The sequence below is a fragment of the Stomoxys calcitrans genome, chromosome 2, assembly GCF_963082655.1.
Source record: "Stomoxys calcitrans chromosome 2, idStoCalc2.1, whole genome shotgun sequence".
NCBI classification, from domain to species: Eukaryota; Metazoa; Arthropoda; class Insecta; order Diptera; family Muscidae; genus Stomoxys; species Stomoxys calcitrans.
In genome coordinates this window covers 73116847-73144750 of record NC_081553.1, presented here as the reverse complement: position 1 = coordinate 73144750, position 27904 = coordinate 73116847, and the positions used below count along the sequence as shown (strand labels likewise).

Sequence of the window (27904 nt, the reverse complement as noted above, 5' to 3'; positions counted from 1 at the left end):
AACATTTTTCTGATACTCTCGCCTGGATTCGAACTCAGACTTTCAGGTGTCATAGGCGGACATGCTAATCTCTGCATATATATTAGAGGACAGTTTTCCTCATAACTACTCCAGATGGTTTCTATCAGCAGATTCAATGCCAATTCAAGCTCCTTTCTATCAATAAGCTCGGAGGTTATGTTCCGAAGCTTTGTTTTAACGCTCTCCGTATAGCGGCTCCAGTTGGTTTTTCTGGGGTTCCTTTATGGTGGGTCATTGCCCAGAGACAACAACAGATCGAAGAAAACATATCTCTGGTCCGAAAATTTATCCTCCTTGGACACTATCCATATTTTCAAACTTTGATTACCATAAATAAAATTCGTCAAAATTTGATTTTCTTAGAAAATTTCCTCAAAATTTGATTTTGCCTGTTTGCGATCTAGAAAATTTCGTTGAAATTTGATTTTCATAAAAAATTTTGTTAAAATTTGATTCTTATAGAAGACTGCTGACCCGGGCCCGCTGCGCCTTCTTTTACTTTATATGGAACAAAAGTTTCCTTGGAATATTTATTTTCGAAGGTCTTTTAGTGAAATAACATGCTAACTTGACTAAGAGTTTAACAATATAAGTACCTTTATCTGAAACCCATATGATCTTTATTGGTCTACGAATTTAAGTTTGGGTGTAAGGTGTACTCCATTCTTAAAATACTTCATTTCAGCCCGATATTCTCATGATTTATGATTTAGTGGCCCTGAAAAAATATCAGCATCGTGCTCTTCTCTCAAATACCATTTATTTAAACCCCATATTGCCATTGGCTTAAGAGGAGTTTACTGGATGAGGCGTCCCCCAAACACATGGCCTCAAAATAGGTTATCAAATTCGTTTCTAATCGCAAATACCATTCATTTGAGCCACATATTGGCATGGTCGAAAATTTTTTTCCCTTTGGGGGAGTTTTGGGAAAGGGGTGATGCCCGAAATACATGGTCCTACATTTGGATATCAAATTCGTATTCTACTCCCAAATACCTTTATTTAAGCCCCCTATTTCGATGGTCAGTAAAAAATTGCTGTTTGTGGGGTATTTTGGGAAAGAGGTAGACCCCCAGAAAATTGGTCCCGAAAATGGGTATCAATTCTTGCTCTACCCCCAATACCTTTCATTTAAGCTCCACATTGACATTGTCGGTAAATATACCCGATTAAGGGGTGTTTTGGGGATTGGGGTGGTCCCCAAAACACTAAGCCCGGAAAATATATTAGCAACGTGCTCTATTCTCATATATCTATATATCATTTATTTGAACCCCATATTGTCATTGCCCTCAAAATTGGATATCAAATTCGTTTTCTAATCTCATATAAACTCTTTATTGCAAAAGTCACCAAATTTGTCCGGTTTGGGGTATTGGCCCTAAAAACTATAAATATTTCGCTCCACTCTCTTTAGGAACCAAATTGTCTTGGTGAGCAAATACGTCCTATTTGGGGGTTGTTATGGTGGTGGGACGTCCGCGCGACAGTTGGCCCCTAATGTTGATATCAGATACGTGGTCTACTCCCAAATACCTTTCATTTGACCCCATATTTCCATCGTCGGCAAAAATGACTGGTTGGGGGGTGTTTTGGGGGATGGGCGGCCACTCAGTGAGTTGGCCTTGAAAATATATATCGGATTTGTGTTTCACTTTAAAAACCCTCTTATTTGAGTCTCATATTGCAATAGTCAGAAAATACTTACTATTTGTGTGGTGTTGTGGGGGTGGCGTGGCCCCATAGACACTTATCCCGAATATTGATATCAAAGTCATGCTTTACTCCCAAAGACCTTTCATTTGATCCCCATATTGCTATGGTCGTAAATTTGTCTTCTTTGGGGGAAGTTTTTGGTGAGAGGCAGCTCTCCAAACACTTGGTCCCATATTTGGATATCAGATTCGTATTCTACATTCAAATACCTTTTATTTAAGCCCCATATTCTCATTGTCAGTAAATACGTCCAGTTTGGGGGGGGGGGTGGTTTGGGGAAGGGGTGGACCCCCAGAAACGTGGTCCCACATTTGGATATCAGATTCGTATTCTACTCGCAAATACCTTTCATTTGAGTCCCATATTGCCATGGTCGGTAAATATGTCCGATTTAGGGGTGTTTTGGGGCTTGGGGTGGTACCCCTAGCACTTGGTCCGACAATTGGATATCAGATAAGTTTTCTTATCCTGAATACCTTTCATTTAAGTCCCATATTGTCGTGATTGGCCTAAATATATGTTTGGTAGGTTTTAGGGTGGGGCAGCCTCCTTAGGTACCCCATCCGAAATTTGGATACCAAATTTTTATTTTTAGGGTACTATATGAGAGCACACAAAATTTCGCTTAAATCGCACCACCCATCTCCGAGATCTGGCGTTTCTGAAAATTAGGGTAAGGGGGAGGGTCCGCCGCCCCCCTTCAGATTTCAAAAAATGTAATACCCTATTTTCACCACGGGGTCATTATGCACCATCTGTGAAAATTTCAAGAAAATCGGTTGAGCCGTTTCTGAGTCTATAACGAACACACAAACATACAAACAAACAAACAAAACTACAAACCTACAAACAAACACAAATTGATTTATATAAATATATAAGATTTTGTCAAAGTTTGATTTCATTAAGCTTTTATTCACAAACTTTTTATTCGACACCCATATGGTACCGAGCCGTCTACAAGTCAATTTAATTTGAAACCCATTTTGTCTTGATCGTATTAGCTATAGGTTTGGGGGGTTTTAGGTATGAGCATTTCCCTCCTTAATTTAACCTTTCATTTGATTTCCACACTGTCCCGATCGCAACTCATGTCAGTTGGGAGGTTTTTTGAAGGTGAGGTGGCCCAACAGATACTTGGTCCCCAATATTAATATCAGGCTCGTATGTTCAAGAATTTTTTTATTTGCGTTCCATATACTGAATGGTAGGGGTCGTTGGGCCGCAGATATTTGGTCCGTAGTATGCATATCCGCTTCATATTCCTTTATCAAAGACCATTCATTGGAGTCCGATATTGCCCAGATTGTCTTACATGTGCATTTCAAGAGGGTTTGTTCTTGAAGCAGCCTCAGACACTTGGGGCGAAAATTATTATTAAAACTTCCTATTTTGACGTTTTCAACCGGAAGCATGATTTTTATGGATTCTTGGGAGAAACTTCTTAGCATTTATCGGAGTTAACGATTTTGGCAACCCACAAAAATTGACATCTGAGAGCCAGTTGATTTCACAAAAGCAAACAAGAAACCATAAAGAAGTAAGAGGTGCACAAGGTACCAACCCCACCAATTAAGGCACAAGAAAATATGAACTCTTTGTCCAATAACGAATTTCGATCTTCATCGATCTCGTTATCACATACTTTATTGCTGGAAAGTAGTAAAATGATGGAAAACATTTCTGACCAGAATTAAAGTATGCGAATATTTCCATTTTTATGAAAAAGCTAAAAAAAAATTTTTTTGTTCGGGATGTATCCCGAGCTACGTTAATGGTCTAACTGATTCGATTTTTTTATATAAATTTTTTATTCTTTTTTTTATTCTTTTTTCATTTTTTTCGAAATTCTGTTTATAGCACTGTGCTACTGTGATTGCTCATGCCAGAGATATGACATTCATTATCAAATTATTACTGTCTGCATGAGTGTGTGATTTTGAATATCATATTCAAAATATTTTGGCAAAACAATTCCCTTTGTTTGGCCCGCATCTATTTTAGGTGTCATTAAGTGTTGTTGGTTGATATAAATCCATTCTTCTTTGGGGAGGTGTTTCTGAATAATAACTGGTTTTGTTTTTGTCTAAACACAACCTTCGTATCTTTTGTGGCAAAACGAAACAATTGCTATTAGTTTCCAAAGAAAAAGTTCTTTAATAGAGAACTCTGAATGACCCAGTTTAAAGAACTTAAGTTTTAAGTGTGTATTTCAAATATATAGATTAATAACGGCTGTTATACTCCAAAACCTCCCACATAAAGCGAAACGAAAAGATTTTACTATCCCCATCACAACCGGGGAACATGTATGAATATACGTTTAAACAAATATTCTCTTAATATACAGGGTGGCTGATGAAAGCCGCTACCAAAAAAAAATGTAATAACTTTTTTTCTATTTAATAATAATAATTTAATAATTAATTTAATTAATTAATTAATTAATTTAATTAATAATAATTTAATAATTAATTTAATAATTTAATTTAACATGAATAAAAGAAAAATGTATTCCATACACCGAAAAAAAAATGTAGCAATATTCATCATTGTAGCAATATTCATCAGCCACCCTGTATTGAGTGGGTTTTTGGATGTCTATTAGGGTGGGCCAATTTGTCAATCAATTTGTTTTGAACAAATTTTTGTAATCAAAATCTTAATCTAAATTTAAATCGAGCTTCCTGGTTTTAATGACAAAGCACGTTTGTACTAAATTAGTTTCTAGCAACTTGTTTTGTTTGAAATAAAGCGAAAATCATATCATAAGCATGCGAAACACACTTAAATGTACTTAGTACCGCCGCACAATGGAATGGAAAACAAGTAAAAAGGCGTTAAGTTCGGCCGGGCCGAACTTTGGATACCCACCACCTCGGGTATATATGTAAACTACCTTTCATCAAAATTCGGTGAAAATTTCATACCTTATACTCATATACCTCATACCGATCTGAATTATATACGACACGATGTCGAAAAGCCGAATATAAGTTACTGTGTCAAATTTCAGTGAAATCGGATTATAAATGCGCCTTTTATGGGGCCAAGACTTTAAATCTAGATATCGGTCTACATGGCAGCTATATCCAAATCTGGACCGATTTGGGCCAAGTTGCATAAATATGTCGAAGAGCCAAACACAAAGCACTGTCCCAAATTTCGGCGAAATCGGACAATAAATGCCTTTTTTATGGGCCCTAAACCTTAAATCCAGAGATCGGTCTATATGGCAGCTATATTCAAATCTAGACCGATCTGGGCAAAATTGAAGAAGGACGTCGAAGAGCCTAACCAAACTCACTGTCTCAAATTTCAGCGACATCGGACAATTAAATGCGTCTTTTATGGCCCCAAAACCTAAAACCTAGATATCGGTCTATATGGCAGCTATATCCAAATCTAGACCGATCTGTGCGATATTGCAGAAGTATGTCAAGGGGCTTAACTTAACTCACTGTTCTAAATTTCGGCGACATCAGACAATAAATGAGCATTTTATGGGCCCAAAACTATAAATCAAGAAATCGGTCTAAATGGCAGCTATATCTAAATCTGAACCGATCTGGACCAAATTGAAGAAATATGTCAAAGGGCCTAACAAAACTCACTGTCCCAAATTTCAGCAAAATCTGATAATGAATGTGGCTTTTATGGGCCTTACACCATAAATCGGAGGATCGATCTATATGGCAGCTATATCCAAATCTGGACCGATTTACGAAGGATGTCGATGGGCCTTACACAATTCACTGTCCCGAATTTCATCAAAATCGGATAATAAATGTGGCTTTTGTGGGCCTAAGACCCTTAACCGGAGGATCGGTCTATATGGCAGCTATATCCAAATTTGAACCGATCTGGGCCAATTTAACGAAGGAAGTCGAAGGGCCTAAGACAACTCACTGTCCCAAATTTCAGCGAAATCGGATAATAAATGTGGCTTTTATGGGCCTAAGACCCTAATTCTGAGGATCGGTCTATATGGCAGCTATATCCAAATCTGGACCGATCTGAGCCAAATTGACGAAGAATGTCTAAGGGCCTAACACAACTCACTACCCCAAATTTCAACAAAATTGGATAATAAATGTGGCTTTTATGGGCCTAGGACCCTAAATCGGCGGATCGGTCTATATGGGGGCTATATCAAGATATAGTCCGATATAGCCCATCTTCGAACTTAACCTGCTTATGGACAAAAAAGAATCTGTGCAAAATTTCAGCTCAATATCTCTATTTTTAAAGACTGTAGCGTGATTTCAACAGACAGACGGACAGACGGACGGACATGTCTCGATCGTCTTAGATTTTTACGCTGATCAAGAATATATATACTTTATAGGGTCGGAAATGGATATTTCAATGTGTTGCAAACGGAATGACAAAATGAATATACCCCCATCCTTCGGTGGTGGGTATAAAAATTTAAGGGAAATAAGCCTTCCTTTTTTGAAAGGATCAACATGGTTAGGCTAAGTTAGGTTTATGTGGCAGTTTGCCATCAGACTCATTTACACGTTTTCCTTCATTGCCATAACACAGGAACAGGAGAAGGAAGATGCCTTCTTGAACCATCGCTTTAAATAGCCCAACAACTTGCGAATGTTCCCATACGCTAAATCGTACAAGTTCTCAAAGAAAGAATAACCTAAATTGTAACTCCCTTTGTCTGCACACACCAGATGTTCTATAATCTCTTCTTACTTGACGTTCTCACAGCTTCTGCAGAAGTCGTTGCTTGCAACCATTAGACTGAGACCTATCATGACAGACACAATGACTGAGACGTCTGTACTAGCCAGCGACAGCAATGCATTAGATCGTTTCAAGTCTTGATTGGACCACATAATTTTGGAGTGTTCACAACACCCACTTTGTGGCCATATCTCATGCGTTGCCCTTCGAGCCTGATCGTGAATGCTAAGCTTATATGTCGCTAGAGGCATACTTGGAACTACTTCACACATTTCAGGGGAACTGGAATCTGTGAGGTAGTTCCAAGTCTCCCAAGTTCGTCTGCTATAAAATTCCATATATCTGTGGCCTGGCACCCAGAACGGGTGAATTTTGTACTGTTTAGCTATCTTGTTGAGAGATCTGCTACAGTCGAGAGGGTTTTGAATTCGGAAATGTGTTCCCCAGAGAATTAATGGCTGACATTATATCTTAGCCAATCCATGGATGACCACCATGAATGACCTATTTCGGATGCTGACTGAGGAGGGATTTGAACCCGTCTGCTACGCAGACGATGTTATATTGGGTTGCCCAACAAGTAATTGCGGATTTTTCATATAGTCGGCGTTGACAAATTTTTTCACAGCTTGTGACTCTGTAATTGCATTCTTTCTTCTGTCAGTTATCAGCTGTTACTTTAAGCTTGCTTTAGAAAAAAAGTGTAAAAAAAGTATATTTGATTAAAATTCATTCTAATTTTTATTAAAAATGCATTTACTTTCTTTTAAAAAATCCGCAATTACTTTTTGGGCAACCAAATAATACTCTTAAATGGTAAGGATCCGAACGAGCTATGCATAAGGACCGAAAGGGTCTTGTATATATGACTGGGCTAGCCCCAGAGGTCTCAATGTTAACCCAGAGAAGACTAAAATATGCCTGTTCACGAGGAAGACAAAGGTGGGCCAAATTAACGCACCACGTTTCCCCAATAAGATGATTTCGATGTCTGACAAGGTCAAATACTTATGTGATCTTGGTCAGGAAACTGAATTGGAAGTGACACATTCAGGAGCGTACTGAAAAGGCTCACAGATGTTGGGCACTATGTGGACGGGCCGTAGGCTCGAAATGGGGTCTGAATCCGAGGATAGTTCACTGCCTTTACAGAAGCGTGATAAGACCAATACTTATTTACGCCTCAGTAGTTTGGTGGACTACTATGGAGAAAAATGACCATACAACAGGTTCAGAGAACATGGAACATAGGCGCAGCGATCCATATCCGAACCATTAAGTGTGAGGCAGCCACTGCGGCTATGAGACTTAAGCCGATGGGAGAATGGATTGAGGATGGGAGCAGCTCATACCATCGCGGTCTATTCGAGGCGACGATAGGAAACCTGGAAGGAAGACAAGAGTTTTCCGATCGGATACCTGAGATGAACCTTGAAGTCGAGTGCGAGGCACTGCTGCCAGCGGCACAGTCTTGAATTGGCGGAACCCTAGTATTGCCATCTGGAAGATCATGTTTACACGGGTGGATCAAAGCTTGAGAATAGAGTTGTCCTGGGGGTCTACAGTGAGAACCCAGGGACTGAGATCTTTTTTAGACTGCTCGACCATAATACGGTCCTGTAGTCGGAGAGCCGGGCGATCACGGAATGCGTGAAGTGGTGTGGTGCTAACGCCGTCGACGTCGAGTGTGAACATTTTTACAAACAGTAAAGTTGCCATAAGGGCAATAACAACCAGGACGGTAAGGTCAATAACAGTCTTGGAATGTAAGAAGGAGATTAAGGATGGCCGAATCGTCATTTTTCGGATGCTGGGCAATAGCGGAGTAACTGGGAATGAGAAAGCAGACGATTTGGCAGTGAAGGCCAGAGAACTGCCGCCAATAAACTTGGTAAGCCCGAAGCCTTTCGGGTCGACGCGGTCCGTGTAAAGGGGGTGGGCGACAAATGCGCATGGAACATTGTGGAACAGCGAAAATCCTATGGGGGGATCCAGATCGTGAGAAGACGATGCTATTACTGAAAGTATGTAAGAAGGAGGTCAGTATAGCTATTGGTATCACAACGGGACACATAGGACTACGAGCTCGCTTATGTAAAATCGGTGTGGCAAGTGATAGCATGTGTAGGTGAAGATGATGAGACGTTGGAGCATTTCCTTTGTCATTGCCCGGCTTTCGCGTCTAACATATACTGGCACTTAGGTAGGGACATAAAACCAGACATGAACCAACTTGGGGGAGTGGCATTGAAAACAATTAAGGATTTTGTAAGTAGCATGGAATTCCTTAATTAAAATTTTCGTTTTAGAGGTAGCTTTATAGTTTTTAGAACGCACAACAAGCCGATTACTGGCTTAGGTGTATGTCCATAGTGGCATGGGGCGGATTAATATATGCACCCTCTTTTCAACCTAACTGCAAAGATATCCGCTTTAACTGCAAAGATCTCCGCTTTAACTGCAAATATCTCCGCTTTATATAAACTTCAGTGGTTGGGTAACCTCCTCGATCCCGAAGCCAACCTGGCCGTCTAGTTTGGAGACATCCGCATAAAAGTCTATGTAACTTCTATTACGAGAGATATTGTAGTTCCAAACGGTTCTATCAAGAATGGTGGCACAGTACTTTTTATCACAATATAGTAGCTCAACATCCTCGTTTGGATTGTACCAGTGAATGACAGTATACCGATAAATTTAAAACTTGCAATAATATTTGCAACGGTTAAACCAATTTTCCTAAAATTTTCACATACGGTGTAAAGTGGTCCTATGGTGAAAAAGGGGTACATAATTTTTTAATAGCTGGAAGAGTGATAGGTTTATATGGGAGCTGTATCACGCTATTGATCGATTCAGACCATATTAAACACGTATGTTGAAGGTCATGAGAGAAGCCGTTGAACTAAATTTCTGCCAGATCGGGTGAGAATTGCGCCCTCTAGAGGCTTAAGAAGTCAAGATCCCAGATCGGTTAATATGGTAGCTATATCAGGCTATATACCGATTTGCGCCATACTTAGCACAGTTATTGGATGTCATAACAAAATGCCTCATGCAAAATTTCAGCCAATTCAGATGAGAATTGCGCACTCTATTGGCTGAAGAAGTCAAGATCCAAGATCGGTTTATATGACAGCTCTACAAGATTATGAACCGATTTGAATCATAATTAGCACAATTGTTGGAAGTGATACCAAAACACTACGTGCAAAATTTCAGTCAAATCGGACGAGAATTGCGCTCTCTAGAGGCTCAAGAAGTCAAGACCCAAGATCGGTTTATAGGCAGCTATATCAAAACATACATCGATTTGAACCATACTAAGCGCAGTTGTTGGAAGTGACACCAAAACACCAGGTTCAAAATTTCAGTCAAATCGGACGAGAATTGCGCCCTCTAGAGGCTCAAGAAGTCAAGACCTAAGATCGGTTTATAGGCAGCTTTATCAAAACATAGATCGATTTGAACCATACTAAGCGCAGTTGTTGGAAGTGACACCAAAACACCACGTGCAAAATTTCAGTCAAATCGGACGAGAATTGCGCCCTCTAGAGGCTCAAGAAGTCAAGACCCAAGATCGGTTTATATGGCAGCTGTATCAAAACATGGACTGATTTGGCTCATTTACAATCCCAACCGACCTACACTTATAAAAAGTATTTGTGCAAAATTTCAAGCTGTAAGCTTTACTCTTCGAAAGTTAGCGTGCTTTCGACAGACAGACGGACGGAGGGACAGACGGATGGACATGGCTAGATCATATGGCATATTTCGAGGCGTTACAAACAGAATGACGAAATTAGTATACCCCCATTCTATGGTGGAGGGTATAAAAATCGTCATATTTTATATTTCGCTTATAAGGACTAAATGAAATCAATTGAGGATATGCTTTTCTCTTTTTGCAAAAAAAAAATTCTCGCTTATAGGGAGGGACAGTCTAGGGTCCAACCTAGTAAGTATAGTTGAAGTACAATATATAGTACCATATAACATCAATTCGATTTCATTTGCGTTGTAGTCTACTCTCAAATACCTTTCAACTGGCCCCCCATATTGCCCAAAATTTGTTAATTTATTTTCATTTTCGATTTACATTTTTTTTTAATCCAAAGAGACAAACAATGAACTAAACCTAAATAAATCCCCAACTTTTTTAATAACTTTGTTGAATGAACTTTCCAATATATGTATGAGTAGGTGTGTGTTTAAAACTTCCTTATTTATTGACCCCAAAGGCTTTGGGCTATGTTAATGCTCATTTGCTTTAGTTCATAAGTTTATATGGTTGATAAAGTTCCTGCATTGGCTATGAAATGAAGGAACTTTATAACAGCGTGTCTGTCTGTCTGTCTGCCTTGTATTGTTGTGAAGTTTTGCATGTTACTTATTAACACACAAACTTAACATAACTGTTGTTATTGTAAAGAAATTGGTGCCATTATGACTGACAGTAAATAACGAAAACAACAATAACAACTAACCACAATGACGGCGTTTCTATGTTTACAGGCATTTAGGTGAAGGAATGATAAATAAAATAGAAGAAGAAGAAGCAACAAAAACAACACTATGAGCAACAACATTCCATAAATACAGGTCATGTTGCTATGAATGTGTTTGCCTGGTTGTGTGTGTGACAGTGTGCACATATCGACTATAACAGGTGCAGGTGCATTGACACCGCCAGTAAAGGCGTTAAACGTTAGGGGTGGGTGTGTGTGTTTGTGCCTTGATTTGTTTTACCCATCACTGTTTGTTAGGGCAGCCCCCATGCCCCCAACATATCTCCAACGTTGGTGAGATTCGGCGCACCTCGATTGTTTTCACCAACAAAAACATAAACAAAACATTTAACAAGTGTTTTTGTGTTTGAAGAGTAGAGTGGGGGCCAAACTGAGCCATAGAGGGAGAGCGAGAGAGTGAGAGTGCTACAACATGAACTGAGTTGAGTGAGTACAATATGGACAAAGTCTTGAGAAATTCAGTGACAGAAAAATAAGGCTCTTCTTAAATACCATGGAGAAAATTCAAGGGAAATTTCTACTTTCAGTTCGTGTTGAGATCCCCAGATATAAAAACGTTGGAAACGCATTAAATAAATCACGTACAAAAAAGGCAAAGCATAATTAGTTTTCTTTTTTTTTTTGCTATTTGTATTAAAGGAGCAGTGTGTGTTTTTTGAGAATTGTGTATTGTGCAGAAAAGCAAAAAAATGAAAATAATTTAATAATCCTGTAATAGAAATGTCAATGATTAACTTCATTGGTTTAAAAGTGGAAAATTTCAAGTGAAAGAAGTTACAAAAAAAAAAAGAAAATTTAATTCAATCCATTCATCAATTCCGTAGTGATAATCTATTGAATAGTGTGCATGAATGAAATGTTTAAGGCAAATTCTTTTAGTTTTTAAACTTGGGAATAATCATACCCAGCCTATGGCTAAGCAGCAAGGTTAACAATACATTTTTATAGCTCCTTAAAGGAAAAAAGAATTGGTATGTTATTTAATATTTTTGTTACGCTACTGTTTGGGGGATAACCCTTTTTTTTGAAGGAGGGGAATAGACAATAAGCTTTATAATGGTATCAATTAATTAAATAATAAAACCAGAACAGTCACTTTCCTTTTTAATTGTGAAAAAAGGAAAAGAAAATTTGTATATGTATATACATTTGTCCATACATACATACTTACATGCGAGTACACGTCCTAGCGTTCTTACATATTTACACATTCAACCATCTATCCATCCATCCACACACGTATGCCACATACCAGCAGCCAACCAGCCATTCAGCTACTACTTGAAGGGTATTTTTATTCCCTTTTGGTGGGGGAGAAGGCGGAACGCAATGAAATTTGTGTATATATGAACATTTATACACACGCACTTATTCAAGGGGGTCCAAAAACAAAAACAGCAACAAAACTAATAATCGTTAGCAGCCAGGGCAAATTGAGAAAATGACGAAAAGACAACAAAACGGACGAAGGGACAGACGGACCTACCCGAATCTGTTTTTATGTACTTTCATGTATTTTCCCCAAACAAGAGTTGAATTTTTGGTTTTTTGGAGGTTTCGGGGGCAGTGTTGCCGTTGTGAGCGTTTTGGGGTTGGGTCAGAACGAGGAAAGTGAGTTTTGTTTGTATCTTATTGCACTGGAGAGGAAAGTAAGCCTAAACAGTCCCGTTTTGAACTAAGAAATGTGCTTTACATTGTACTAGTAGTTGTGGAAATGAAGAGTACCGTAATCCCTATAGCGAATCTCATTGGCGGACTAAAAACCGTGATCCGTGAAGTTTGTTTGAGATCTAACAAGTAAAAGCGGACCAAATCTTAGTCACCCATCACCATGGATTCTGCCTATATCTATTTATGAACTTATCGGGGTAGGATTCCTTGTAAGTAATTGAAGGCCACAAGTGTCACGTACCAAATTTTAGGTAAATCGGGCAAAAACAGAGGCTTTTGGCAGCTCATGAGGAAAAATCTGGTGATCATTCTATATGGTGGCTATCAGAGAACGGTCTGAATGCCATTTTCATTGCCTCTGAATCCATTCGTAAAAATAATGCATATTGTCGTCACCATACATCATTTCAAAACAACATTTAACACTATTCATAGAAAGAGAATAGGACGAAGATCGTGCATTGCATGTCTTTTGCTTATCAGACTTAACACTCCCAAAAGCTACGAATATGCAGCGAATAGTGTGAATAATTTTAGTGTTGATTGAATAAAGCCTTATAGCTTTCAAAGGAAATATTTTTAAATATGAACTTCGTGAATTTTTGTTGTACCCATCACCATAGATTGGGGAAGGTATTGGGAAAGAGAATGCCGAAAGAATAGAAAAATCTTAACCATACTAGTTTCGAATGTCGAAGGGTCTTACGTAACTTTTTGTGCCTAATTTTAGCAAACTCTGTTAATAAATTCACCTTTAATGGGCCTAAAACTTTGAATCGGTAGATCGGTATAAATGGCATCTATATTAAAATATGCACCGATCCGTATTGAACTGGCCGCCCCAACACCAAATCCCTTCACAAGCCAAAAATATTTATCGACCTTGGAAAGATGTGGCTCAAAACATAAAGATTTGGAAGTGGAACACGGATTTTATATCCAATTCTGGTCCCAAGAGTCTGGGAGTGCGCCCCAACCCCATATGGCCACGTTCGGTAATTATGTCCTGTTTGGGGTTGTGGCGGGCACCCAGGCATTTGGCCCCAGAAGTGGATACCAAATACGTGTTCTACTTCCAAATATCTTTCCTATGAACCCCATATTATCATGATCTAAAAATGTCCTCTGTGCCCCCCAAATGTGGGCGGCTTTTAGGGGAGGGTCTCCTTCCGATATGAACTATTTATAAAGCCTATTGCCCCTTCCAGACCAACCTACACAATCTGTGAAAATTTCAGATGTATGTTAGGTTCGCACTCTACTATAAATATAACACTAGATCCCCACATTGTCATGATTGGTTAGTTATACTATTTGGTGTGGTTTTAGGGGTGAAAGCGCCACCCAGATACTTGGACACAACTTTTAGTTTCATATTCGTTATCTTCTGTCAATTGAATACATTGACCCATATATTCATGATCAGCTTATACTACGATTGGGGGGGTTGGGACGGCTCCCCGTTTCTTGAACTTAATTTTTAATATCATATTCGTAATCTACACCCGAACATCTTTCATTTAAGTCCCATATTAGCATGATCGTTCAAAATGCCTATTTGGGGCAGTTTTGGGCTTGGGCCAGCTCCCTAGATACTTGAACTCAATTTTTAATATGATATTCGTACTCTCCGTACCATCCGATCGGATACCTGAGATGACACTTGAGATCGAGTACAAGAAACTGCTGCCAGAGGCACAGTCTTGGATTGAAGGAACTCTGGTATTGCCATCTGGGAGATCATGCTATACAGATGAATCAAAGTTAGAGGACAGAGTGGGCCTGGGGTCTACATTGAGAATCCAGGGACTGAGAACTGTTTCCGACTGCCAGACCATAATAAGATTCTGCAGGCGGAGATCCGGGCGATCACGAAATGATTGAGGTTGTGTAGTGTTAACGCGAGGACGTCGAGTAGGAACATCTTTATCGGCAGTAAACTGGCCATCAGGGCAATAAAAACCAGGACGGTAAGATCTCGAACAGTCTCCAAGTGTAAGAAGGAGATTAACGCCTTCTCTGAATATGACACGATCCGCATCGTTTAGTGCCATAGCGCGGCAAGGGAGAATGAAAGATCAGACGATTTGACAGTGAAGGCCAGAGGACTGCCATCAATATACTTGGTTAACCCGAAACCTTTCGGGCCGACGCAGTCCTACTTAAGATCGTGGGCTACGAAGGGTCGTGAGAAGACGAGGCTATTACTGAAAGTAGGTAAGAAGGAGGTCAGAATAGTTTTCGGCATTATTACGGGTCACATAGGTCGACGAGTTCATTTATGCAAAATCTGTTTAGCAAGTGATAGCATGTGAGGGTATGTGGGAAAGATGATGTGACGTTGGAGGATTTCCTAAGCCATTGCCCGCGTTATGCGGCTAGCAGAAACCGGTACTTAGGTGGGAACACCCACCATACCAGACAAGAACCAACTTGGGGGCGTGGTTACTTGTCATACCCACCAGCGAAGGATGGGGTGTCATTTTGTCATTCCGTTTGAAATGCATCGATGTATTCATTTCAGACCCTATAAAATAAATATATATATGTCCATGTCCATCCGTTTGTCCGTCCGGCTGTTCGTCCGTCTGTTGAAATCATGCTACACTCTTTAAAAATGAAGATATTAAGCTGAAACTTTGTACAGGTTCTTTCTTTGTCCATAGGCAGGTTAAGTTCGAAGATGGGCTATATCGGACTATATCTTGATATAGTCCCCATACAGACCGATCTGCCTATTTAAGGTTGTAGGCCCATAAAAGCCACATTTATTATCCGATTTTGCTGAAATTTGAGACAGTGATCGGACATCACATCGGTCCAGATTTAAATAAAGCTGCCATATAGACTGATCTCTGGAATTAAGGTATTGGGCCCATAAAAGACGCATTTATTGTCCGTTCTCATTGAAATTTGGTTTGGGGTGTTATTTGTAAACTTCCAATTTAATTTTTTTCGCCGTTTCGCCCACTGTGCGTCAACGCTGTCACTAGAAGTTAGACAGCAGCTACGTAATGTGAAGTAGTTTAACTGCAAAGATGCAAATCTATTCCCTTTACGCAATTCTTTGGTGATGTATCACCGTTTATGCTTTTCGTGCCAAAGCATCGGAAACTGTATTTCAAGTCATCTCTATAACTTACCCACCGTGTACCGCTCACTTAACCTTATTGTAGCACTAGCTGAAACGGGCTTACATCGCTGTGCCTTTCTATGTTCCCTATATTGTCACGGTCGGTAAATAAGTTCTGCTTGTTGTTGTTTTTGGGGGTGGGACGTTCACTCAGACATTTCACACCGAATGGGGATATGAAATCCGTGCTCTACTTCCAAGTAACTTTTATTTGAACCCCATATGGTCCGTAAATATATCCGGTTTAAGTGTGTTTTGGTCGTGGGTTGGCCACCCAAACACTTGGCCCTAAAGTTAGATATAAGATTCGTGATTTTGTTATCATATCTGTAATTACGCTTCTCTGCATTCAGTAAGGCACCTTTGTATTTTCCCAGTCAAGTTTTAACATCAGTTATCCCCCCAGGTTCCTTTTGTTTATAGGATTTTTTAGTCTATAGAAAATATTCCCAATACTTTTATTTTTAAATGTTTACCACATGCTTATCTCTTCCTGAAGCTCAACCCAGAGTGTCAGGGTTAAAAAAATACAAATGCAAATAAGTGAACTTTTTGAACTGTTATTTAATTTATTCGAAGGACTGACCACTTGTCAAAACAATTAAAACAATTGTAAAAATCATATGATCCGCTTTGAGCACTCTGTTCCATTATCCAATAGATGGCGCTGATGTTATTGTTAGGCATGCTCGCTGTTGATTCCAATCACATTGTCATCATTTAGTCAATTTTTAAACCCAACAAATTCCCACAATTTATGGGTCTATCTGGTGCCACCGTTGTGCATAGGTACGGATCTTTATGAATATATATGGCATGTAAGACTTCAGTGCGGAGGCATGTCCGGTTATGATGCTGAACGCCTGGGTTCGAATCCCGGCAAGACCATCATACCTAAATAAAATCATTACCATTTTAACATAACTGATCACAGCCTGTTTGAATACCATTGCACTTTCACAACGCGGAAAAATTTGCTCAAATACATACATACATCCTGGCGAGACCATTAGAAAAAATTTTCAGCGGTGGCTTTTCCCTCCTAATGCTGGCAACATTTGTGAGGTACTATGCCATGTAAAACTTCTCTCCAAAGAGGTGTCGCACTGCGGCACGCCGTTCGGACGCGGCCTCAAAAAGGAGGCCCCTTATCATTGATCTTAAACTTGAATCGGACTGCACTCATTGATAGGTGAGAAGTTTGCCCCTGTGCCTTAGTAGAATGTTCTCGGGCAAAATTTGCATTTTGCATTTACATACATGTGCATTTGTTGCTGCTCCTCTTCTTACCTTAAGCACAAGCCTAGATTTTACGTTCATGCGATCATAATCGGTCAATTAAACCATTTGGAGTGGTTTTAGACAGGGGACCACCTCCCAGCTCCTTGGACCAAAAATTAAATGTCATACTCGTACTCTTCTCCCTTATCATTTAATTTGGGATAGCCCTTCAGACTACCCAAAACCGTTTTTTTGAGTCGGATACTGTTATGATGGGTCAATATGTCTGTTTAGGGATTTTTTTGCGGAATGGGTCGCCTATGTTCGAACCCCATTTTTAGTATCGAGTTCGTAAACTACTCCCTTATATCTGTAATTTGAGTCCCATCAGCTATCATGTCAAAGATTGTTCAATATGTTTGTTTGGGGTTGTCATATTGGTACTGTACATAAAATAGCAAATAGTACCAAGAATAACAATATATCAGAAAAAAAATCAAGTCGCCCAATATATATTGTAAAGGTATAATAAAAAGGTATGAATCCCAATTTTGAGCGTTTTAGCCCAATTTGTAAAGAAAGTAATATTTTGTATGCTTTAGTTCCTAAATGTACGATTTTGAAAAAAGTTTTCTGGTCGTTCAAAATGTCTCGTCAAGGTATAGCTGTATCCGAATTTTGAGAGCTTAATATCACTCTTTAAAGAAAGTACCATTTTGTATGTTTTAGTGTCTAAAGGCACGAATAAAAAACAAATCTTCTAGCCGCCCAAAATCTACCATCAAAGTGTAACCGTACCCTAATTTTTTGTGTTTTCACTCAATTCGTAAGAATATACCATTTTGTACGATTTAGCACCTAAATGTACGATTTTGAATAATCTTCTGGTCACCCAAAATCTATAGTCAAGGTGATCTTGAATCCCATTTTTGAAAGCTTAGTACTTGAGTACTTATATACGAATAAAAAATATTTTCTAGTTGCCCAATATATTCTTTCAAGGTGTCAATTGCACCACAATTAGTACGTCTTCTTCCACATGTCGTATTTTGGTCAAGACTGCGATAATGTTTGTCAAATTGCTTAATTCTAGCTATTTCCGTTCAGTGTAGGTGAAGATAAGCTATTACGTACTATTTTGCACTTTTTGGTACCAACATGTACGAATTTTGAATGGATTATTTGGCTACCCTATATATATTTTCTTCTTGTACCCACATACCAAATTTCAGACGACTAGCTCCATCTGTAATAAAAGTACCAAATGGTGACAAAATGTACGAATTGTGAATAAATCATTTAGTCACCCATCATATTTTTGTGCCTGCATGCAAAATTTCAGACCTTTAGCCCAAATATATGTATTTATAAAGATCATTTAGTCAGCTATCATATATTTCTTGGTTGTAACCACATGTCACAAGTTTCAGATTCCTAACTCCATCTATGAAGAAAGTACCAAATGGTACCAATTTTCCTACCGAAATGTGCGAGTGGTAAAGAGATATTTTGGCCACCTATCGTATATTTCCTAGTTGTACCTACATGCCAAATTTCAGACTTCTAGTTCCATCTGAACAGAAAGTACCAAATACAATAGTACCAAGATGTACAAATTATCCATAGAACATTTAGTCACCCATCATATATTTCTTAGATGTATCTGCATGCTAAATTTCAGTCCTCAAAATCCATCTGAACAGAAAGTACAAAATGGTGCCAATTTTGGTACCAAAATGTACGAATTGTGAATAAATCATTTAGTCACCCATCATGTTTTTGCTAGTTGTACTTGCATGCCAAATTTCGGATCTATAAAAAAGTACCAAATAGTACCTATTTTGGCACCAAAATGTTCGAATTGTGAAAAAATCATTTAGTCACCCCGTAACAGGCGCATTTATTATCCGATTTCGAGAAATTAGAAACAGTGAGTTGTTTTAATCCTCCCGACATCCGATTTAAACATGGTTCAGATCGGACCACATTTAGATATAGATGTCATATATTTATAATCCGATGTCGCTGAAATTTGAAATTGTGAGTTAATTAAAGCCTCCCGATATCCGACTCAAATATGGTTCAGATCGGTCTATATTCAAATATAGCTGCCATATAGACCGATATGCCGGATTAGGGTCTTAAGCCCGTAGCCGGCGCATTTATTATTCGATTTCGATGAGATTAGAAACAGTGAGGTGTTTTGAGCCTCTCGACATCCGACTCAAATATGGTTCAGATCGAATCATATTTATATATAGTTGTCATATTTATATATAGCTGTCATAAAATTTCGGACTTCTAGCTTCATCATCTTCATAAAAAAAGTACCAAATAGTACCAATTTTGGTACTAAAATATTTGAATTGTAAAAAAATCATTTAGTCGCCCATCATAAACATCTAAGTTTTACCTACATACCAAATTTCAGACCTCAAGCTCAATTTGCTCTGAATGTACCAAATGATACCAATATTGGTACCTAAATGTACGAATTGTTAAAAGATCATAGTCACTCATCTTATCTTTCTTAGTTGTACCTGCATGCCAAATTTCAGAACTCTAGCTCCATCTGTGAAGAAAGTACCAAATGGTACCAATTTTGGTACCAAAATGTACGAATTTTGAATAGATCATTTAGTTACCCATCATATATTTCCTAGTTGTATCTATATGCCAAATTTCAGACCTCTAGCTCATACTGTAAAGAAAGTACCAATAAGTGCCAATTGCGGTACTAAACGTACGTTTTTCCCGTTACCAGTACTATTTTTCCATTTTTTATTTCCACCCTCATCCTTTTGAACCAGACGTCTTTTAAGTCAAATTTAAAAATTCTGCCTCTATCCATCCGCTCCGTTCAAAGTTCAACCATTTTCTACCTTTTTGGTACTTTTTTTAGTACCTAAATCTACAAATTTCCAAAAAATCTTATAGTCACCCAATTAAAGTTGCCACAGTGTACCTAAGTTCCAAAATTCAGAGCCAAAGCCAGAGCCAAAATCCATTTACAAAAAAGGTACCAAATATTACCAATTGCGGTACTAATTTGGACTGGGCGTTAATTAGTCAATCAGTCAGCGAATCGCTCAGCCAATCAGTCAGTCACGCAACACTTTTATGTATATCGATAGATATTTACCATAAAATCCATTTGGTATAAACGATCATGAGCCCAAAAAAATACAAAAAATACTAAAAATTTTTTCTTTGGAGAAAATAATCAGTGGCACGAAAAAGCCCTAATGTCGTTGTTGTCAATACCAAAATGATACATATTAACGGCCTTATTCACAAAACTTAATGAAGCTTTAAAATAGGTTTATTTGACAGTTCTATAAAGGAAATCTGCCAAATAAACCTATTTGAAATCTACATTAAGCTTTGTGAATACCGGTCTTAAAGTTCTAACGTTGGAATAATACTAATGTCAAAATATAGTTAATATAACTTTTTTAGTTTATTTTTATATATTTAATTAGTTTTTAGACAAAAATATGGCTGTGGCAACACTACGTGGTGGTCTTCTTCATCGTTTTGCTGGTCAACCTAAGGCTAGAGCGAGAGTATTAATAACAAACATGTTAACTCTCTTGCTATGACTCTCTTTTCTGCTCTCTGTGCAGTTACAACCACGTGCTCTCTTTCTCGACTCATTTCCTCAATGCAAATGTTATTGCTGTCGTTTGACAGTTTGATTGAATAACAACAACAAAAAAAAAACATGGGTGCGTATGAATGAATGTGTGGTGGACGCATGTATACGCTCCGGTGTACCAAACGACCACTACAAGAGGCTCTATGAGTTAAGTGGAGATGATGATGATGATAATAATCATGATGATGATGGTGTGTTGATGGTGATTGTGTGGTGGCATTATATACATTTTCAGTTTTAAAAGCACATACTTAAGGCTTTTGTTTTTGTCTGTTTAGTACGTTGGTTTTTTTTTGTTTCTTATTGTTTGCATACAAATTTAAGTGTATGAGCATTTTAGTGAACCCTTGCTCTCGCTCTTTCCTTCTCTCTCTCTCTCACTCTCTTTCTCCCATATGTGTCATCCGTTGACTCTTTACAATTGCAGCTGTTTTAATAATTCAACTTTGACCATAACCATTACCAATGTCATTACATTTCACAAAACGCGCCTTTTGTCATGAATGACTGCGCTTTGTGTACTTTCTGTGTTTGTTTGTTTTGTTTATGACCATAATGATGTCCTTCAGCCAGGAGGCGTTTGTTGTTTTGAATGTTTGTATGGATTTTTATTCTTTCTACTTTTTTTTTTTAAATTTTAAATTTGTGACTGTAGCCAGCAGCAGTGGATGTATGCCATGGAATTTGTTGGCATTGCGCATTTTATTTTTGTCAACATTTCTTAAAATGGCCCAAAAACATATTTTGACCTAGTATAGAATTCTTCTTTAAGGCAGTTTGTCTTTCTTTATTTGTTAGTTTGTTAATGGCACTGAGAATGTAAAACCATATTTTATGGTAGTATATTTAAAGACTATATGATGACTTTTTGTGCCACTATATAAGAAGTATGGACTTTTGGAATACCGCAAAGCAAAAACTTTCCAAGAGTTTTTTGTGGTGTTATTGATTGGGGTTTTAGGGAAAATGAAGGATATTTCCTTACAGTCTATTATTGTTGGGTGCCAAGGAATCTTGAAATTTTAAATATGCTTTAATAAATACCATGCGTATGCAAAACTTGCTTAAATTTTGTGCAAGACACTAAAGTATTGTCTTGTCTTGCTTTCTTTTTAAAATTGTATGATATGTGGGAAGTGGTTTGGGTATAAAATGTTTTAGAACCAAAGTCCTTAACTAAGGAACAAATTGTGGTTTCGATTAAAGGCCTAAGTTCCGCCAGTCTTTGCCAACGGGAGTTTCTGGTTAAGAATCTTTAGACAAGCTACAAACTGATGATTATTTTCCACAGAAAACGACGCTCTGTGGGCCAAAATGTAAATGTACAACTTTTTATCTGTTGATCTGAGCGCTAAAAAATTATTGCGAAAACTTACAATAAATAGCAGTATTTTTGACAAAAAAATATTTTTCATATTGAAAACGATGCCATTTTTAAACCGCTAAAGATATTGGCATGACTCTTTTTTTACTTTGTCCATACATATACTGGCGCAATTTGTGTGAAATTTTCAGTATATAGTTTGACGGAGTTTATAAGAGACCTATGAGTCCTGAATCATGCAAATTGGTTCAGTAGATTCAAAGTTATATGCCCTTGAAGGTTGGAGAAGTGGAAGGTGGTCAACTTTGGCACCCTGTATTAAAGATATAGACCAACAACGCTTTTTTCCTGAAAGGCTATGTTCTCCTCTACAAATGTTTAGAACACTTTTTACCGCTCAGATCAATAGGCAAAAAGTTGTGGACTTATTTCCAATTATTTCGTCGTTTGAGCCACTATGCGACGGAAGACGCCTGAATCTTTGAACAATGAGCTTGATAGAAGGCTAATCATTACAGACTTTATAGTAAAAGAAGCCTTGAGTAGCTTCCAACCATTTAAGTCACCCGGACCTGTTGGAATATTTCCGGCGTTGCTACAGAAGAAGGCTTATTACCAAATTGTAAATTTTGCCCATGAACATTCAACTAAGGGGCAGACTTCTCACATATCAATGAGTGCAGCCCGATTCAAGTTTAAGCTCAATGATAAGGGGCCTCCTTTTTATAGCCGAGTCCGAACGTCGTGCCGCAGTGCGACACCTCTTTGGAGAGAAGTTTTACATGGCATAGTAGCTCACAAATGTTGCCAGCATTGGGAGGGGAAAACCACCGCTGACAATTTTTTCTGATGGTCTCGCCAGGATTCGAACCCAGGCGTTCAGCGTTATAGGCGGACATGCTTACCTCTGCGCTACAGTGGCCTCATTACCGGGCCACTATATTCACAGCGTGTCTAAGACTTGCCTATACTCCTAAAGACTGGCAGGAGTTAAAGACTTTCTATACCCAAACCCGGCATGGCAAGTTATGCGACAGAGTAGGGCATCCAGGAAATTGCTCAGATTCAAGTAGCATGGCTATATGAAAGAAAGGTCAATAGAAACCGCCCTGCCCGAGGTTGCACATAAAATAGAAGAAACCTTCGATGCCAAGAAGTACACTTTGGTGATATGCATTGATACAGAGTGAGTTTTGATCAGTGTAATGACCGATATCCTGTCCAAACTCCAAGACCAATTCCAGTTAGATCGATTCCTTAAGGACTGCATAAACCATATGCTAAGCAACAGATGGATGAATTATGGGTTCATGACATAGGTATGTATTAGTATTTTTATCGACACTCCTGTGGGTGGTCACAATAATTAGTCTACTACGGATCCTAACTGAGGAAGTTTTTGAACCCATCTGATAGACGATGTCATAATACTTAAAAGGCGTAGGAGTTCGAATCAGCTATGCAGAAGGGCTAAAAGGCGCTTGGAAATGACTACGACTAGGCTAGAACTAGGGGTCTGAATGTAAACCCAGCAAACACGAAATGGGGTCTGAATGTTAACCAAAAAAAATGAAATGGGGTCTGAATACACTCATTAAATAGTCCACTGGCTCTGAGGGAGCGTGATAAGCATAATACTTACTGACGCCTCAGTAGTTTGATGGCCTGCAATGGAACAAAATTGTTGTCTTGGCTTAGGCGGGGCGAAAAGGACCACACCTACTAGGGCACTGAAGACTATTCTAGATATCCGACAAGTGGACATATACTATTGGGTTGCCCAAAAAGTAATTGCGGATTTTTCATATAGTCGACGTTGACAAATTTTTTCACAGCTTGTGACTCTGTAATTGCATTCTTTCTTCTGGCAGTTATCAGCTGTTACTTTTAGCGTGCTTTAGAAAAAAAGTGTAAAAAAAGTATATTTGATTAAAGTTCATTCTAAGTTTTATTAAAAATGCATTTACTTTCTTTTAAAAAATCCGCAATTACTTTTTGGGCAACCCAATACATACAAGATTAAGCATGAGACAGCCACTGCGACCACCATAGCGCAGAGTTTATCATGGCCGACAATGACGCTGAACATCTGCGTCGAATCCTGGTGAGAACATCAGAAACATTTTTCAGCGGTGATTATCCTCTCCCAATGCTGGCGACATTTGTGAGGTACCATGCTATGTAAAAACTACTCCCCAAAAAGGAATCGCATTGCGGCACGCCGTTCAAACTCGTCTGTTAAATGAAGGGCTCTTATCTTTGAGGTAAAACTTGAATCGGATAGCACACAGTGACATATGAGAAGTTTGCCCCTGTTCCTTCCTTTTGGCACTACGGTTATGTCAATTCAAATCAATTTCACCTTTAAGGAAAAAGTCAATTATTTGACTTCGAAGTCGTCTTTTCGACATTTTAATACTGAGAAAATCGACTTCGACTTTTTCACAAAAAAAAAATCGATAAGTCGATTAGTCGAAAGTCGACTTTTAGATCCCTAGAATGAATGTTATCAGTGCCTCATCAATGATCGCCATGCTTTCGTGTGAATATTTTATTTTTTGAGTTATTTTTTTCAAACAAACGAAAAGGAAATGTGAAAAGTTACCACTAGTTCATATTTTTTCAAATAAAGTGTGACACCCTTCATTCCGTTGCTGAATATGTAACGGTATTACAAACAATGTGCGTCAAGCAGCAACCTACAAAACTTATCGTACAAAATGTTGGTCAAATCGAATATGAAGTGCGCCCTCTAGTGGCTCTAAAAGTATCATGTTATGGGCCGATTCAGACCATACTTCAGTATGTTGAATGTCGCGAAATCCGGAGATCGGTTCTTAATCAGTTTATTGATTAAGGAACAAAGTTATTGTCTTGGCTTAGGCGGGGCGAAAAGGACCACACCTACTAGGGCACTGAAGACTATTCTATATATCCGACAAGTGGACATATACTACTTACATAGATTAAGCATGAGGCAGCCACTGCGACCACCATAGCGCAGAGGTTATCATGCCCGACTATGACGCTGAACGTCTGGGTCGAATCCTGGTGAGAACATGAGAAACATTGTTCAGCGGTGATTATCCTTTCCCAATGCTGGCGACATTCGGTTCTTAATCAGTTTATTGAACGATTAAGATCATTGGATGTAACGCAAATCAGAAGCTTTTGTGCTAAGTCTTTATCATATCGTGGGAGTATTGCGCCCTCTGGGGTTGCAAAAAAAAAGTCAAATCGGAGGATCGGCTTATCTGGGAGCTATATATCAACATGGAATGATTTAGTCCATTTACAATTCCAACCCACCTACAACATTAAGAAGTATTTGTGCATAATTTCTAGCGGTTAGCTTTACTTGTTCGAAATTTAGCGTGCATCAAGACGACTCCCAACAATGTTGGCCAAAAATTCGCACTCTGTCTACAAACACCTTCCATTTGTGTACCGTAGTGTACCCTTTAATGTATTTCGGAGTTGGGCGGCCCCTCTATTGGTCCATAGTTTAATATCAGATTCAGATTTTACTCCCAAATACCATTCATTTGTCGATTGGCCTTTTTATCGGCTTTGAGGCTGTGAGGTATGTTTCGTATCTACAGGTACTGGCCACCATCAACATATTCAACTTATACGATTTGCTTTGAAAGATCCTTTTGGAAGTCGAATACTTTTCATAGCGTGTTAAAAGGTCAATGCCTTTTTTAAATCTACCAAGTCTTCTGACCATTTTCGAACACAATAAACCTCTTCATCCTATTGGCCAAAAGAAAGCCTGTACATCAGACCAAGACCTCAGGCAACATACGTAAATGCTTTGAAATTATCCATGAACTTTTTTGTTTATTTATTTATTGTTTTTTAAACTTTTTTGCCTTTCCTAACAATTTAAAATATTGTCCTTGTTTGTTTTTAGTTCTTTTTTGCTTCGGGTATGTTTTGTTTGCTTCTATTCGCTGTGAGCCTTCTGTCTTACTTTGTTGCTCATGTTGTTTCGTTTAACATTTTAGTTTTTTTTTTTAATCATTTTGTTTTGTTTGCCTCCACGCCAATGATAAACTCTCGACTTAAGGATGTCGCTGAGATAGCAGCTTTGCGTGATGTTATGTCCTGCAATGTGGCGGCATGACACTCACTCACTGCTCGTGTCTCAGTCATTTAGCGTCTCTTTGGCGCTAATGAACATTTAAGTGTGACATCTATACCAGCGTTTATTTGTTAGCGCATACTTGAGCTCTTAAGCAACGGTTCTGCATATTGGCTAGCGGGGACATTGTTTTAAAACGGTTTCATATTTCAGCCAAGAAGACGGAGGACATATCGTAGTTTTGAAGGGATTGTCTACGCTAGATGGTTAGCAGACAAATGGGTAAACATTAACAAGCGTTGCATTACATTATGAAAATAAATGATTGAGGAGCTAGGGAATGAAAAACTGTTAAAAATGAGGAGCCAAGGATTATTTTTCATGAAAAAGGAACTTTTCATAGAAAAATGAAATTTTCATAGAAAAATGAATTTGTTATGGAAAAATGAATTTTTCATAGAAAAATGAATTTTTCGTAGAAAAATGAAATTTTCATGGAAAATTTAATTTTTTATAGAAAAATGAATTTTTCATAGAAAAATGAATTTTTCATAGAAAAATGAATTTTTCATAGAAAAATGAATTTTTCATAGAAAAATGAATTTTTCATAGAAAAATGAATTTTTCATAGAAAAATTAATTTTTCATAGAAAAATGAATTTTTTATAGAAAAATGAATTGTTCATAGAAAAATTAATTTTTCATAGAAAATCTAATTTTCATAGAAAATCTAATTTTTCATAGAAGATCTAATTTTTATAGAAAAATTAATTTCTTATTGAAAATTTAATTTTTCTTTTTCATTTTTAATTTTTTCTCTGATTGTTATGTTCCAAAAATTGCATCCATCCTTGCGCCCCATTGTAGTTTTAATCCCCTTATCAAATACAAGTTTTATTGATTTTACTTCCTGCCTGACACTGACTGACTGGCTGACCGGCAGCGTGTCAGCAATCATTAATCATGTCTTGCACTATCAATTAATTTTGTGGTCAAATGTGACACCACTACCGCATTGTCTATCGGTCCGTTTGTCCATCATTCAGCTTGTCCCTTTTGAAAAATGTTGTCATCAGTATTTGCTTTGGAGTTATGCGTTGCTTCATTTGTCGCCTGAATGTTTCGTGTCAACAGAGTGTTGCCATGCATGCTAATGATTAATGTCGGAATGATGATGGGTGGAGTAAGCGTGATTTATATCACAATAAAATTACTGTTCATTTTCACAACAAATCTTAACAAATTCCATAGTAATTTTATTTTACAAAATCGTCAGTGTAATTATTTTAGCAAAAAATTTCATTGTTAGTAGAATTGCTGCTGTAAAAGGTCATGAATAAAAAGGTTTTTGTTTTTTAAATGAAATTGCCAATAGATCGTAATGAACACGAAAAGAATGAAAGCGGGGAAATTGCAATGACATTTTCTATACATCAGACAGCAGGCTATAATGACAGATAAAGGGTGATTTTTTTGAGGTTAGGATTTTCATGCATTAGTATTTGACAGATCACGTGGGATTTCAGACATGGTGTCAAAGAGAAAGATGCTCAGTATGCTTTGACATTTCATCATGAATAGACTTACTAACGAGCAACGCTTGCAAATCATTGAATTTTATTACCAAAATCAGTGTTTGGTTCGAAATGTGTTCATTCACCGTAACGTTGCGTCCAACAGCATCTTTGAAAAAATACGGTCCAATGATTCCACCAGCGTACAAACCACACCAAACAGTGCATTTTTCGGGATGCATGGGCAGTTTTTGAACGGCTTCTGGTTGCTCTTCACTCCAAATGCGGCAATTTTGCTTATTTACGTAGCCATTCAACCAGAAATG

The 27904-nt window shown here is 38.1% G+C and overlaps 1 protein-coding gene across 6 annotated transcripts in view; it reads left to right on the top strand.

Moving 5' to 3' along the window:
- The window catches only part of LOC106081321 (solute carrier family 35 member F3), a 161634-nt gene that overhangs the window by 25238 nt on the left and 108492 nt on the right, over positions 1 to 27904 (top strand). For 5 of the 6 annotated variants that reach the window (XM_059362303.1, XM_059362308.1, XM_059362305.1 and 2 more), the window contains exon 1: positions 11511 to 11941. The exons of the other annotated variant lie outside the window; for it this stretch is intronic. The gene's annotated coding sequence lies outside the window, so the exon portion shown is untranslated. Of the gene's footprint in view, positions 1 to 11510; positions 11942 to 27904 lie in introns of those variants that run through there. 6 annotated transcript variants of the gene reach the window in all.